Source organism: Paroedura picta, chromosome 5 (genome assembly GCF_049243985.1).
Source record: "Paroedura picta isolate Pp20150507F chromosome 5, Ppicta_v3.0, whole genome shotgun sequence".
Classification (NCBI taxonomy): domain Eukaryota; kingdom Metazoa; phylum Chordata; class Lepidosauria; order Squamata; family Gekkonidae; genus Paroedura; species Paroedura picta.
The window spans coordinates 80302561-80316146 of NC_135373.1; the positions used below are offsets into that span (position 1 = coordinate 80302561).

Genomic DNA, 13586 nt, shown 5'->3' on the forward strand with positions numbered 1-13586 from the left:
TACCAATACCTTGAATCTGATTCAGAAACAGACTGGTAACCAGTGCAGATGACGAAGTACCGGCTGAATGTGGGCCCTCAAAGGTGTTCTAGTGGCAGCCGCATTTTGGACCAGCTGTAACTTCCGAATCAAAGACAAGGGAAGGCCTGCGTAGAGCGAGTTACAGAAGTCTAATCTGGAAGTGACCGTTGCATGGATCACTGTGGCCAGGTGTTCCGAGGACAGGTAGGGCGCTAGTAGCCGAGCTTGGCGAAGATGGAAAAATGCCGTCCGAGCTACATTGGTGACCTGAGCCTCCATAGAGAGGGAGGCATCAAATGTCACTCCCAAATTCCTGGCAACTGGTGCAGGTGTTAATTGCACCCCGTTCAGGCATGGGAGGCACGCTTCCTGGTCCTGCCCTCTTCTGCCCAGCCACAGGACCTCCATCTTGGAGGGGTTGAGTTTCAGGCGACTCTGTCTGAGCCATCCAGCTACTGCTTCCAAACAGCTGGCAAATGTATCCGTGGTGGAGTCCGGCCGGCCGTCCATTAGGAATTAGAGCTGGGTATCATCCGCATATTGGTGGCAACCCAGCCCATAGCCCCGGACCAGCTGGGCTAGAGGGCGCATATAGATGTTAAAAAGTGTGGGGGAGAGTATCGCCCCCTGCGGAACCCCACAAAGGAGCTCACAAGGGCTCGCCATACTCTCCCCCATCTCAACCCTCTGAGTCCGGTTCTGGAGAAAGGAGACTATGAACTGCAGACCATGGAATTGGGAGAGTCAAGAAGATGATATTCAAGTAACTGGACAGGTGTACTATCCCAGTGGTTCCCAACCCCCGGTCCAGGGACCGGTCCCGGTCCATGGATCTGTCGGTACCGGGCCATGGCTCCTCCTCATCCTCCTCCCCGGCTGTTGCCTCGGGGGCTGCCCTGCCACTCTTCCGCTGGCTCACCTTTGGTGCTCTCTGTTGGCCGCCATGACTGGGGCTCCCCCTTGGCGTGGCACTGCACAGCTGCTGCTGGCAGCGTCCCCCAGCGGGCGGCGGGAAGTCAGGGGTGCTAGCGAAAAAGCAAGTGGAGCAGGGGCTCAGGCGGCGGTGACGACGTCCCTCGGGAAAAGACTAGGCCTCAGTAAAATTGTCAAGCGTTCACTGGTCCCCAGTGATAAAAAGGTTGGGGACCACTGTACTATCCTATTTACCCTGGCTTGAATCCCATACCTTGATTCTGTTTGAGGTTCATCCATTGCAGAGATGGTATTTACTGAAGAATGCACATTTCTGCAAGACCAGTATCTTGCAAGGAACTAAAACAATGCCAAATAATGTGCTCTGCATTAAGAAGAATGTACAGTTCCCCATGGATGAGGAGGGGCACAAACAGAAATAAGTTTTTAAAAATTCAAGACAGTAACGTTCTTGGGAATAAGGGAAAGTAAATAATACTGTTTTGGGATGCATGTGTACGCCTCAAAAAGAATTGTGATAAAGTTTTGGAAAATACAAGAGCCATGTCTTGGCCCAAATAGTTCACCCTTGCTGTCACAGCTATTATCTTGTATCCAAGTGTATATGGGATTCTTCCTGTGCTCAGTAGTCAGGCTTAGTCAGGTTTCCTCAGAGGGGTAGCAGCCACTAGAGCTGGCCAGCCCGTAAGCTTATAACACAAGACTTGCATCTGGTAGACCAGTCAAGCCAGGAACCCTGTCTTTCCAGAGCTCCTCTAAAATAGGGTGGGGTCCCAGCTGCACTGCTGACTGGTGCTGGGATTGCTAAGGCCATGCTGCGCATTGGTCAGGATATTGCAAGGAAGTACTACTCTCACGTACCCTGCTATAGTCCTGAATAATGTTGTGTGCTGTCAGTGTGACACTTAGCCTTTTCAGCCTAGGATTTCTGCTGCCCCTGTTCCTGTGGAGAGGGAATGGATCCTGAGTGGTATAGGCATGGATTTGAGTCCTGACCAACAGATCTGTCTTGGGAATGGTTGTGAACTTTCCTTTGCAGGCCCCGGCAGGGTGGCCTCATCAGCAGTTTCTTCTAGTTTTCAGGGAGTCCCTCCCTAATTCCTCTGGTTCTTCTCAGCCACCAACCTGGGTTCCTCCACTGAGAACTTTGAGTCCAAGTCACTGAGCTGGTTGGAGGGGATCATGACACTGACACAGTTGTATTCAACATTTGGCACAAACACCATACATTGTTAAATAACATAATTGCTCCATGCTTCCATATGAGAAGGGAGGGGTTGCAGTTCTCCGGATAGATGGATAGATAGATGGATGATATCTGAGTGCTGGCATTGACTGTTCTGAGAAAATACTGGAGCTTAACTTTGTAAGAGCCTTTGCTCTCTCTAAGCACTGGCACATCTGGTTTCCTGCAGTTTGTAGTATCTATGAGTCACTGGATTAATGTTCTGTTTCTCTCTTAAATTTGCTGGACTTATTACATGCTTTAGGCCTTCATAGCCTGGCATTGCTCATTTACCAGGATATTTATTGAAACATTTCTGTTCATTCTCACCATACTATTTTTAGAGACTGAGAGTGTAACTTCTGTTAAAGTCTACACAATCTCATTTCAAGCTCTAAAATATTGTCAGTGATTTTTATTAATTTACCCACTAGTCACAATATGAGATAAGACATATATAGCCCAGTACAAATTCATGAGGAGTGGGGATTTTGAACCACTCTGGCTTCATCACTAAGTTTTGAGTAGTATATATATGATAATCCGTTTCTCTGACCATGCCCAACAATTCTGCTTCCTTTACATATATGGTTTTCTTTATAAAACTGAATCTTATTGATATGGAACACATCTTCTGGCACACTCCCTGTGACAGAAATGGCCATGGATGTGATCTCCGTTGTCCCGCCCTGAGGTTTGCACCAGACGAGGAAGGGAAGCATCCGGCAGAGGAGGCCAAGGCCAAAGCCACACTGCTGGACTTCAAGGCAGTGCTAGTGGCAGTGGAGGCTGTGACGGCACCAGTGGAGGCCCAAAGGAGCTCCAGAGCTGGCAGCTGTGTGGAGGCCAGCTGAGGCAGCAGAGGAGGCCATGCCGGTAAAGGAGGAGGCGGCATTGACAGTGCCAGAGGTGGCAGCAGCTCCGGAGTTGGCCCCAGCGGTAGTGGAGGCAGCAGACCGAGCGAGCCTCAGTGCTGGACCTGGCTGGCGACCCCCTTCCCCATCCCACATCCACCTGCACTCCTGACAATGGCTGAGGCAGTGCCGGTGGTGGAGCATGCAGGACTGAGCACCTGCCCTGGCCAGCCGTCCACCTGCCCCCAGGTGCCCCTGGTGTGGTGATGGCTGCCAGCAAGGGCCAGATTGTCGTGGATATGTTCCACATCACCTGCAACACTCTGATTCTTGGACATTTTTGTCCAATCTAAACATCTTTAGATTGAAACAGCAATATAATAATAATAATTTTATTATAAAACCGGTATACAAATTGGTAGAAATCTAGACTTTGTTTACGCAGTGCATCTAAAATTTCATTTATGTAGTTAAGTAGTAAATAAGGAAGAAATGTTTAGCTTAGATCTGACCCTTCTGCAGGCAGAGAACTTCACTTGCCCTGCAGTCTGAAGTAGTTGGAATTCTGTAACCTCAGTCATCTCCTGATTTGTTCATAATATGAAAGGTGTGCAAATACATTTTTATGCTTTTGTATATTTCTGCTTTGCACTCTTGCATCAGGGATCAGAATGCGTCATCTTTGTTTTTTCAGGTGGGAGAAATGTGCTCACTGAAACGCTACAAGACATTTCTGGATCACAGTAGCTGTATTTAAACTGTGTTTACTGAGCTGATGGCTTGTATCTTTCCTATTGCAGTAGACATTTCTGATATGTTCCTCTGGAAGTCTGATGCAACATCATTCTGGGACTCATAATACATTAATAGCTGTAGAAGTATAAAAACACGTAGTGATGTGTGTTTATGGCTAATAAGATCACCCATATACTATGAATTTATGTCCAGAGGCAGGGAATAGTGTTCTTTTAGATGCATTAATGGTTATCACTCTTAGAACAAACTATTTTCATAACTTCAAATAAAAAGGTGTAAGCAATCATTAAAATTAGTCATTTAGGGAAAAGAAAATTTTAACCATATTGAGTAAGAATATAGTGTACCAAAATCCCATGAAATTTATAAAATGGAAGCAAAAGAATAATTTATGAGGCATCACACAACTTGGATTGAGCTGCTGGTGAGCCACTAAGGCATTACATAATGAGTTGATAATAACAATGAAATGATATTGGCTTAGTAGTCTGAAGAGTGAGAGGAATATCCACTCAGGAAATTTTTCACAAAATGTAGAATTATTCCTGTGAATTAAGCAGTTGTCTAGTTTGAGACTATAGGTTTGCAATTCAGGACAGCACGATGATGAAATTTATTGTTTAATTTTGTTTTGAGTTCAACTAAAAAAACGTCATAGGTTCCCTCCCCCCCCAATGCTGACTATAAACATGTGTTCTTAACTTTAATTTTTATTGTTTTTTAAAAATGTGACATGGATGACTATGTGGTAGTGAGTAACACTGTGTTCAGTTGTAATAAACAACCATAGTTTAACTTTGACCATAATTCTGCTGGGTCAGACCAGTGGTCCACATCTTGTTTTGCACAGTTGCCAACCAGTTGCCTTGAAGTGTCAACAAGTAGGGCAGAGAGGGTAGGCCTTTCCCTGATGGTAGTTCCTAACACTGGTATTCAGAGATATACTGCTTCAGGTGTGGAGGTTCCCTCTAATCATCATGGCTACTTGGACCTACACTTTATGAATCTGTCTCATCCCCTTTTAAAGCCATGTATGCTACTTACCGTCATTATGTCCTCTGGCAGGGAATTCCACAATTTGTTTACTCATTAAGATAGCAATTTCTTTTGTCTGCTTTGAATCTATTGCCCATAAACTTCATTAGATGCCCTGAATTCTTTTATATTAAAGAAGAGCTCAGCCTATCTCCTCTCTTCACATAGCTCAGGAATTGAAGATTTCCATGTTTATCAAATGTAACTACAAGACTATGTTGGATGTGAAAGAATCTGTGGTGTATTATTTTTTGTAAACATACTCATAGGAAATAAATCCTCGTTGTGTACATGTGAAGCTTTAGAAGTGCTACACAGAAAGGGAGTGTTTTTCTGCATTGTTATGTGAAATATTTAACTTAAACAACAACTGAATTTTATATCGAGTATGCGGAAACTAGTAGTAACATCATCACCATCATAATCATCATTTAAATTCATAGCCCCCCTTCCTCCTAAGACTCAAGGTTGGCTATTCCAGTCCTTGAGTCTTCCTAAGCACATTCTTGATGTTTGAACTTTTGTTGATCCTTTTCCCAGGGAGTTCTGAAGCACAGAATAGCTCCTGTTTGTGAACAGTTAAAACATTAAATACTTAACAATTCCTAAGAAATACAATGTTAGTTGTAACTTCATCATGTTTAAGCCTTCGTGATCAGTACTTCAAACCTAATGATATACTAATATATAGCTTATCCAAAAAGTTCTCTCCCCCTGATTTTTTCTTTCACCATAGTAAACCAGAAGGAAAATACAGCTTTCTTCATTATGTTTTCAGTTTTTAAACATTTCCAGTTTTTGAAATATGCATTGGAAACCATGTCTTTAAAATGTAGACATGTGACTGCTGGACTCCTAAGGCATACCACATAGCCAGATGCTGGTTTTGCCTATGAGTACTGCTAGTTCTTTCTTGTGGACAGCTGCATTTGCTGCCAGCATGGCAATTTTTCTGATCTGGGTTGGCAGGGCAGATGGGAGCCTGTATATGCAAAGCAGAGTAAAAGGGATAATTGTAGTCTACGCTGGGAGGGGGGCGATTCTGAACTGAAGGCTGTGTACGAAAGGCTCTGGCCGCCTTTAACCTTTTCCACTTTATAGATATTAACTGTTGGTGAAGACATTCTTAGAAGAATTCTCAAGATAAACCATTTTACATGTGTGACATTGCAGGCACAACAGTATATACTGTGCATTGGAAATATACAGTTCTGTTCTACAAAATGCAGTATTATTTAGATTTGAAAAATTCGACCTTTGTTCATGGAAATATTTGAAGATGGCATGACGTTGTAGAGGCACTTGGGCTTATGCAAAACAAAATAATTAACTCAAAAAGGACAAAATCTACTTATAGAGAAACTGTTTAAATATTACTAGAATGCTTTTCAAAGAGAAGCTCGGTGGAAATGTTCTTCACTCGATCTTGGAATTAAATACTCGACTAATTTAAATCTGCCTCTGTACTTTAACAGTTCCTAAACTAAAATGGTCATTATTTTATTATTATTTATTGAATTTACATAGCTCCCTTTCAAATGGCTCAGGGGCATCTCCTATCTGATTGTGCACTGCAATGCTCTACCAACAGCTCAGATAAAGGGTCATTTTCTCCAAATACCTTCAAACCAATGCTACTGTGACTGCCAAATGGTGGAACTTGATTCATTATTCAATGTTCTCTCTTACTGTCCAAAATATGAAACAGAAAGAGGAAAATTTCTGAAAAACTGGATTCCGAAATGTTTGCCTGATTTTGATACTAAAGTCAAGATTGTTTTTAGCGGTTTATGTCAAAACTATGTTGTTGATGTAGCGAACTTCTGTATTAGTTTTTTTTAAAAAACACTCTACCTTTTAGGTGTATAGTTTATGAGCTATTAAATCTTAATAAAATGTATTTGGCGTATTTAACGAACTCCTAACAATGACTCACTACCTACAAATTGTATGTTGATGAAATAATATTTTACTGATTTGTTATTCTTGCATTTATTTAATGTACCATACTGCTATTAAATCATCCTGATATCTGTTGCCTCAGCTTAATTTTTCTAGGATTCTTTGTATTGCATTTTGAGTCTGCTACTATGAAGCTCTGACAATTTCTATCAGATAGTTGAATTCAGTAGGATATGAAGGCAACTATGAAATTTTTACAAACAAGATATTTTGAATTTGATTACGTATTTAAATGATATTGTGGAAATTTCCTAAAATCAGTCCTTTTAGAACAATTCACACAAATGCAACTGTTAAATAGAAACTATATTTAGCATCTGAGGGCCAGAGAGCCAGAATGTCATCAGAAGCATGTTCATGATTTTATGTGTTATGTAATTTGTATTACAGTAATGCTACTTGTTTATAACTGATCAAGGAGTAGCTTTAGGTTTAAAAATATGTCTTTTCATATGTGACCACTGTAAGTAGAAGAAGAAGAAGAAGAAGAAGAAGAAGAAGAGTTGGTTCTTATATGCTGCTTTTCTCTACCCGAAGGAAGCTCAAAGTGGCTTACAGTCACCTTCCCTTTCCTCTCCCCACAACAGACACCCTGTGAGGTGGGTGAGGTTAAGAGACTGGCTCTAGTTTAATGAATTACATTGTTGGCATGCTCATACCCTTATCCATTGTTGTTCCTCTATATATTTATGAAACAGCCTAGGGGGTGAGATGTGTCCGGCTGTCCAAGTTGGAATAGGGCCAATCAGGGTGCAGCCAGCTTTGTCCTGATTGGTCCTGCCCCTGCAGCTCCCACCCTCCGGCCCTGAACTCTAGCCTCTTTGCTCTCAGATGCCTCAGTTCCTGGAGCCAGCAGCAGGTAAGGGGAGAGGCCCTGGGCAAAGGGTCGTGGTGGAGGGCTAGCTAACAAGGGCCTCCTGTCCTGCTAGGCTGGGCCTGCTCACGAGGGCCTCCTGGCCTGCTGATTGCTTGCTAAGGAGCTCTGTCTTGGCCCTGCTAACGAGCTGCCCAGCTCCCGCCCGCCCCACTTGATTTGGCTGCAAGCTGCAGCCCAAAGCCACCTTAAGCTGCCTGGCCAGGGGAGGGGACCCTTTCACGGCCCGTTCTTAGGAACGGGCTTTGAAGCTAGTAACTAAAGAATTGGAAAACAATTGAATATAATATTCAGTAGCAGCAAATCAGTTTGTATGTTTGTTTTCAACTTCTGAAAATGCCTTGGTGTAATTAATGGCAATGTTCCTTTTAGAAGCAGAGTGAATGTTTTAAAGGGTACTTCCTTAAAAGTTCATATGGCATTTCGTATGAATTATTCACAGGCAACATATGGAGAATGGGTGAGAGGCTGAGGGAATGATCAGGCCTGTTATCACAGCAATTGTTACATATTGCTTTTGCATGTCTGGATAAAACACAATTTCAACTTAGATCGAGACGGTGAATGTAGCTTCCTGATGAAAATGTATTAGCTAGGCATATGAATATTTAATGTCTACAAGACTGTGTAGTATTTTTTGTAAATATAATTTAGCTCTGAGCACAGTTCATAGAAAGGTTGAGATGTCTCTGGAAAAAAAAATTATGCAGTTTTTAAAAGTAACTTTTTGTAAAACAGTAGGGAAGTTAACATTAAATTTTTGGTTATATTTTTTCTGTTTTTTTGTTTTTTGTTTTGGAAAGGTTTTTTAATCTTTTAAAGCTACAGTTGTAATCTAAGTAAAACTGGTCTCCAGATGGGGAGCTTTTAATCATGCAAGTTTTTCATTTGCTGATTACAGTTATTGATGGAGGGGAGGCAGTTTATAGAGAATACTAAATGTTATTAAAGCCAAGCTTTCCTCTTTAACACACTATAGATTAATTCATCTGTAATACCAATAACATGAGCCTCTTGTGGCGCAGAGTGGTAAGGCAGCCATCTGACAGCTTTGCCCATGAGGCTGGGGGTTCAATCCCAGCAGCGGGCTCAAGGTTGACTCAGCCTTCCATCCTTCCGAGGTCGGTAAAATGAGTACCCAGCTTGCTGGGGGGTAAACGGTAATGACTGGGGAAGGCACTGGCAAACCACCCCGTATTGAGTCTGCCATGAAAACGCTGGAGGGCGTCACCCCAAGGGTCAGACATGACTCGGTGCTTGCACAGGGGATACCTTTACCTTTTAATACCAATAAGTTTGTTCCTTGGAAATATTACAGACTGTATGATTATCTAAATTTTGCACTTCATTGAAGTTGAAAAATAAGCCTGCTTTTCAGAATGGACATTGGATATTTTTAAGAGAGCCAATGTGATGTACTGGTCAGTGTTGATCTGGGAGATACAGGAGATACGGGGAGAGGCAGTTGGGTATAGTGGTTAAGAGTGGCTTCTAACCTGGCAAGCTAGGTTTGATTCCCTGCTCCCCAACATGCAGCCAGCTGGGTGACCTTGGGCTAGTCACAGTCCAGATAGTGCTGTTCTCACAGAGCAATCATGTCAGAACTCTCTCAGCCCTACCTACCTTACAGAGTATGTGTTGTGGGGAAATCAAGGGAAGGATTGTAAACCGCTTTGAGGCTTCTTGGGGTAATGAAAAGTGGGATATAAAAACCCCCTCTTAAATCCTCACTCTGCCATGGAAACTCACTTGATGATCTCAGGCCAGTTACACAGCTTAGCCCACCTCACAGGATTGTTGTGAGGATAACATTGAGGGAGAAGAATAACTTAAATAACTTTGGATCCCCATTATGGAGAAAAATAGGATTTTATGGACAACCTTTCTCCTTTACAGAACTTAAGGCAACTTACAATATAAATACAATTTTTATAAAAACACAATAAAATCATAGAATAATGGAAGGGACCTAATGGGTCATCTAGTCCAACCCCCTGCACTATGCAGGACACTCACATCCCTATCCCTCATCTAATGTAACTTGCCACCCCTTTGCCTTCAATATATATGAAATAACAATTATAAATATACATGAAAATGCATAATTTAAATGAGGACTGCCAGTAAATCAAAATTAAATCAGTCAAGTGTGAACCTAAATGAAATCTCTTAAATTGCCTCTTGAAGATCAACAGTAAGGTACTAAGTGTATCTCCCTGGGGAGATTGTTTGATAATCATGCGGCTGCCACTGAAAGGGCCCCATCTTGTGTGTCCACCAGACAAGTTTCTTTGATTGGTGGGACAGGCAGAAGGGCCTCTCCCTGCAATCTTAATTCTTGGGCCAGAACATATGGGGGATGGTCCTTTGGATACCCCAGTCTCAAGCCATGTAAAAAGACAAAACTAGCACCTGAAATTGAACTCAAAAGTGGATCAGTAGCAAGTGTGATTCCTGTAGAATTGTTGTCATATGCTTCCAGTAAAGGTAAAGGTATCCCCTGTGCAAGCACCAAGTCATGTCTGACCCTTGGGGTGACGCCCTCCAGCGTTTCTATGGCAGACTCAATACCAGTGCCTTCCCCAGTCATTACCGTTTACTCCCCAGCCGCAAGCTGGGTACTCACTTTACTGACCTCGGAAGGATGGAAGGCTGAGTCAACCTTGAGCCAGCTGGGATCGAACTCCCAACCTCATGGGCAGACAGCTTCAGACAGCATTGCTGCCACTCTGCGCACCAACAGGCTCTTCTATGCTTCCAGTAGCTGGTAGCAATCAGCAGTCTAGCTGCAATGTTCTGCAATAGCTATAGCGTCCAAATACTCTTCAAGGGTAGCTCCAAATAGAGTGTATTGTGGTAATCAACTTTAGATGTAACTAAGGCATGAGCTCATTGTGGCTAAATTAGACTTAAGCCAGGAATGAATGCATCTTGATACCAGCTAAAGCTGGGCAATATTGTTCCAAGCCACAGCAACCACCATCTTTTCCAAGGTATCAGCTGTGCCAAGCAGCACTCCCAAGCTAAGAACCTGATTGTTAAGGGCAGTATATCCCCATTCCAAACAGGAGAGATCTTGATCCCCAGCCTGCCTTTTTACTAGTCCAGAGTACCTGTGTCTCGTCAGATTACTTTTCAGCTTGTTCATGCTTATTTAGCCAATTACTGACTTCAAGCACCAGTTTAGAACATCAACAGCATCCTCAAAATTAGTTTCAATACAAAGGTAGAGCTGGGTGTCATCCTCTTTTTGATGACACCACAGTACCTATTTCCTGATGGCCTTCCCCAGGGGCTTCATATCAATATTAAATACCATGTAGGAGAAGATGGAACCCTGTAACATCCCACAGGCCAACAGCAGTGGGACAAAGCAGGAATACTCCTGTGACAAGCTCCTAGATTCACAGCCACACCTTACCAGAGGCTGCCATTCACTAACATGGCAGAGGACCAGGATGTGGCTACAGGAGCAGCCTGCTCGATGTCTTTACAGAAGCAGCCGGCTCGATGTCTACCCTCTTTGCCCTGTGGGAGACCAGTTGGAAGCTGTAAGACATGGGGGATATTATTATAACTGTACTGATTGTAGAACAAATTTAGAGTCCAATGGCACCTTATTCAAGGTATGAGCTTTCATGTGTATGTACACTTCCTCAGATACACAAAAGCTCATACCTTGAATAAAACTTTGTTGGTCTTAAAGATGCCACTGGACTCTTCTGTTCTGCTGTTTCAGACCAACACCCACTTGTACTGATTGTAGAAAACCCTGCAGAACTGACAGGCAATTGGGTGGGAGGAGACTGAAGGAATATGAACTGCCACAAATCTTAGTGGTGAGGTTAGTCACTGCTGTGTGCCTTCTGGGAGTCTCATATGCATATTGTTAACAAGCTAGATACTCTTACTGGTAGATAACGCTACACTGATTTTTGTGAGTTCTCTCTTCAAAGAACAGGCATTTCTGCTGCTTCCATTTATCATATGTTTTATACCATAAATTTATGCAAGGGTGGTAGCAGACATTGGAAGGAATGAAAGCAATCTTTTGGCAGCTCCTCCAGATATGAGATTTTTAGCTGATGCAGGCAATTCGAGTATGTGATTGTCACATGAGATGCACAACACTTGGCAGCCCTGCTGTGTATTCAACACTGAGATCTTCCTAACCTAATGATGCAGACTAAAGCTGCCTTCAAAAGCCTCTGTCTGAAAGATTCATTTTCTGTATGCTTGACTTTGTGTACTACTTAGCTATCAGGCCTTTGAAAATGAATTCATGTAGGACATCACCACTTCCCATATTATACATTATGCTATTTTTACTCAAGAAACAAAAATAAAGGCCAGTTATTTTATAGACCCTTCAAAAAAAAAACAGCAAGAACAAAGAACATAGCAGAAACCTTTTGTTTCTATGCTAGCTCAAATTATTATGTCATACCAGTTTAGGTTAGTACTTCTTGGGGATTATGTTACTGGTATGTACAAAAGTGAATAATATTGGATATTGCCAACGGCAGTTTTCAGGACTGGGTACTATAATCACCATTGAAAATAGTTGTTACCTGAGTTGCAGAAAATTATTTGGAATAGGATGAAATGTTAAGGCTGTTCTAAAATATCCACCAACAAATTAGTCTTCCAAAGAGAGAGCTCTAGTGTACAATCACTAGGATAGTTCTTTTTGAAATAAGCAAGGTCAGGTTTTAGCACGAGATTCCTTTGTGAGGTGTGGAACCGAGTAGGCAAATGAGATGCAGATGTGCACGACAATAAAGATACAGCAAGAAAAACAAAATTTCAGCTGGTAAATCAGGTGTTGCCAGAACTAGCTAACATACAGTTCTATCTTTGACATAAAGTCATCGTTTTATCTATTTTTATGATTATTTATGCCAGATTTCTATACCCCAAAATATTTCAAGAAGAGCACCTAGAAGGGGGGTAGTCTGTGTGTACCTAACAAGGGATATTATTGGTATATGTTACGGATTTTATTCTGTGTGGTTCCATCTAATATATAATAATATATTTTTTATTAATGACTAGCAGTAGAGCCCGCTGTCAAAAAAATACAGCGGGCCCTAGGGGAGGGTTTGCTTCCCCTCCCCCCATGTAGCAAAATGTTCCCCAGGCCCCGGGCTTGGGGAGCGTTTTAAGGCGGCGTGCATGTTTCAAAACGGTCCCCAAGCCCCGGGGAAGGCGCTCTGCGGCTCCCAGGGCTTGGGGACCATTTTAAAGGCGTCGTGCAGGCTTTAAAACAGTCCCCAAGGCTTGGGGAAGGTCTGGGGAGCCGTTGTTGGAGTTGGGGGCCAGGGAACTTACCTTCGCTCTCGGCGGCCAGCAAAGTAATGGCTGCCGGTGCAAAGGAAAGCTCTGGTGGGGGGTGGGGCGGGTTGGTGTTTGGTTTTTGGCCGGGCAAGCAGCCAATCAGCAGCCGCGCTGTGCGCGGCTGCTGATTGGCAGCTTGGGGGTGGACTGACCAGCGGAGGGGCCAATCGGGAGGAGGGGCCAATCGGGATTGGGCCCTCCGCTGGTCAGTCCAGGGGAAGGGGCCTATCGGCATCCTTCCTCATCCCGGACAGGGCCCGCCTTCGGGGCCCTTACTCCTTTATTTAGTCCGCGGCGCCGCAGGGTTGTGTTTAAAGATAGCAAGCGGCGATGGACTTACCATGCCGCTGCTTGGCGGGGGGAGGGCAGTCGGAGGAAAGCGCTATTCTGTCTGAGCAGCCAGGCGCACTGCTAACGGCAGCGCGCACGGCATGCAGAAGGCGTGGTCGGGCACGTCCTTTTAGGACGCTTCCAGGAGCTTTCCCGCCTCTTCGGTGGGCCACCAAGCAAGTGACCCACTCTCCCATGCCCATTGTTATTATATGTTACTTTTATTATTGCTTGTTGTCACAGTGGTATCTGCACAAGG

At 43.4% G+C, this 13586-nt stretch overlaps 1 protein-coding gene across 3 annotated transcripts in view; it reads left to right on the forward strand.

The window, feature by feature from the left end:
• The window catches only part of SRGAP1 (SLIT-ROBO Rho GTPase activating protein 1), a 126077-nt gene that overhangs the window by 32757 nt on the left and 79734 nt on the right, over window positions 1-13586 (forward strand). The gene's annotated exons all lie outside the window — the stretch shown is intronic.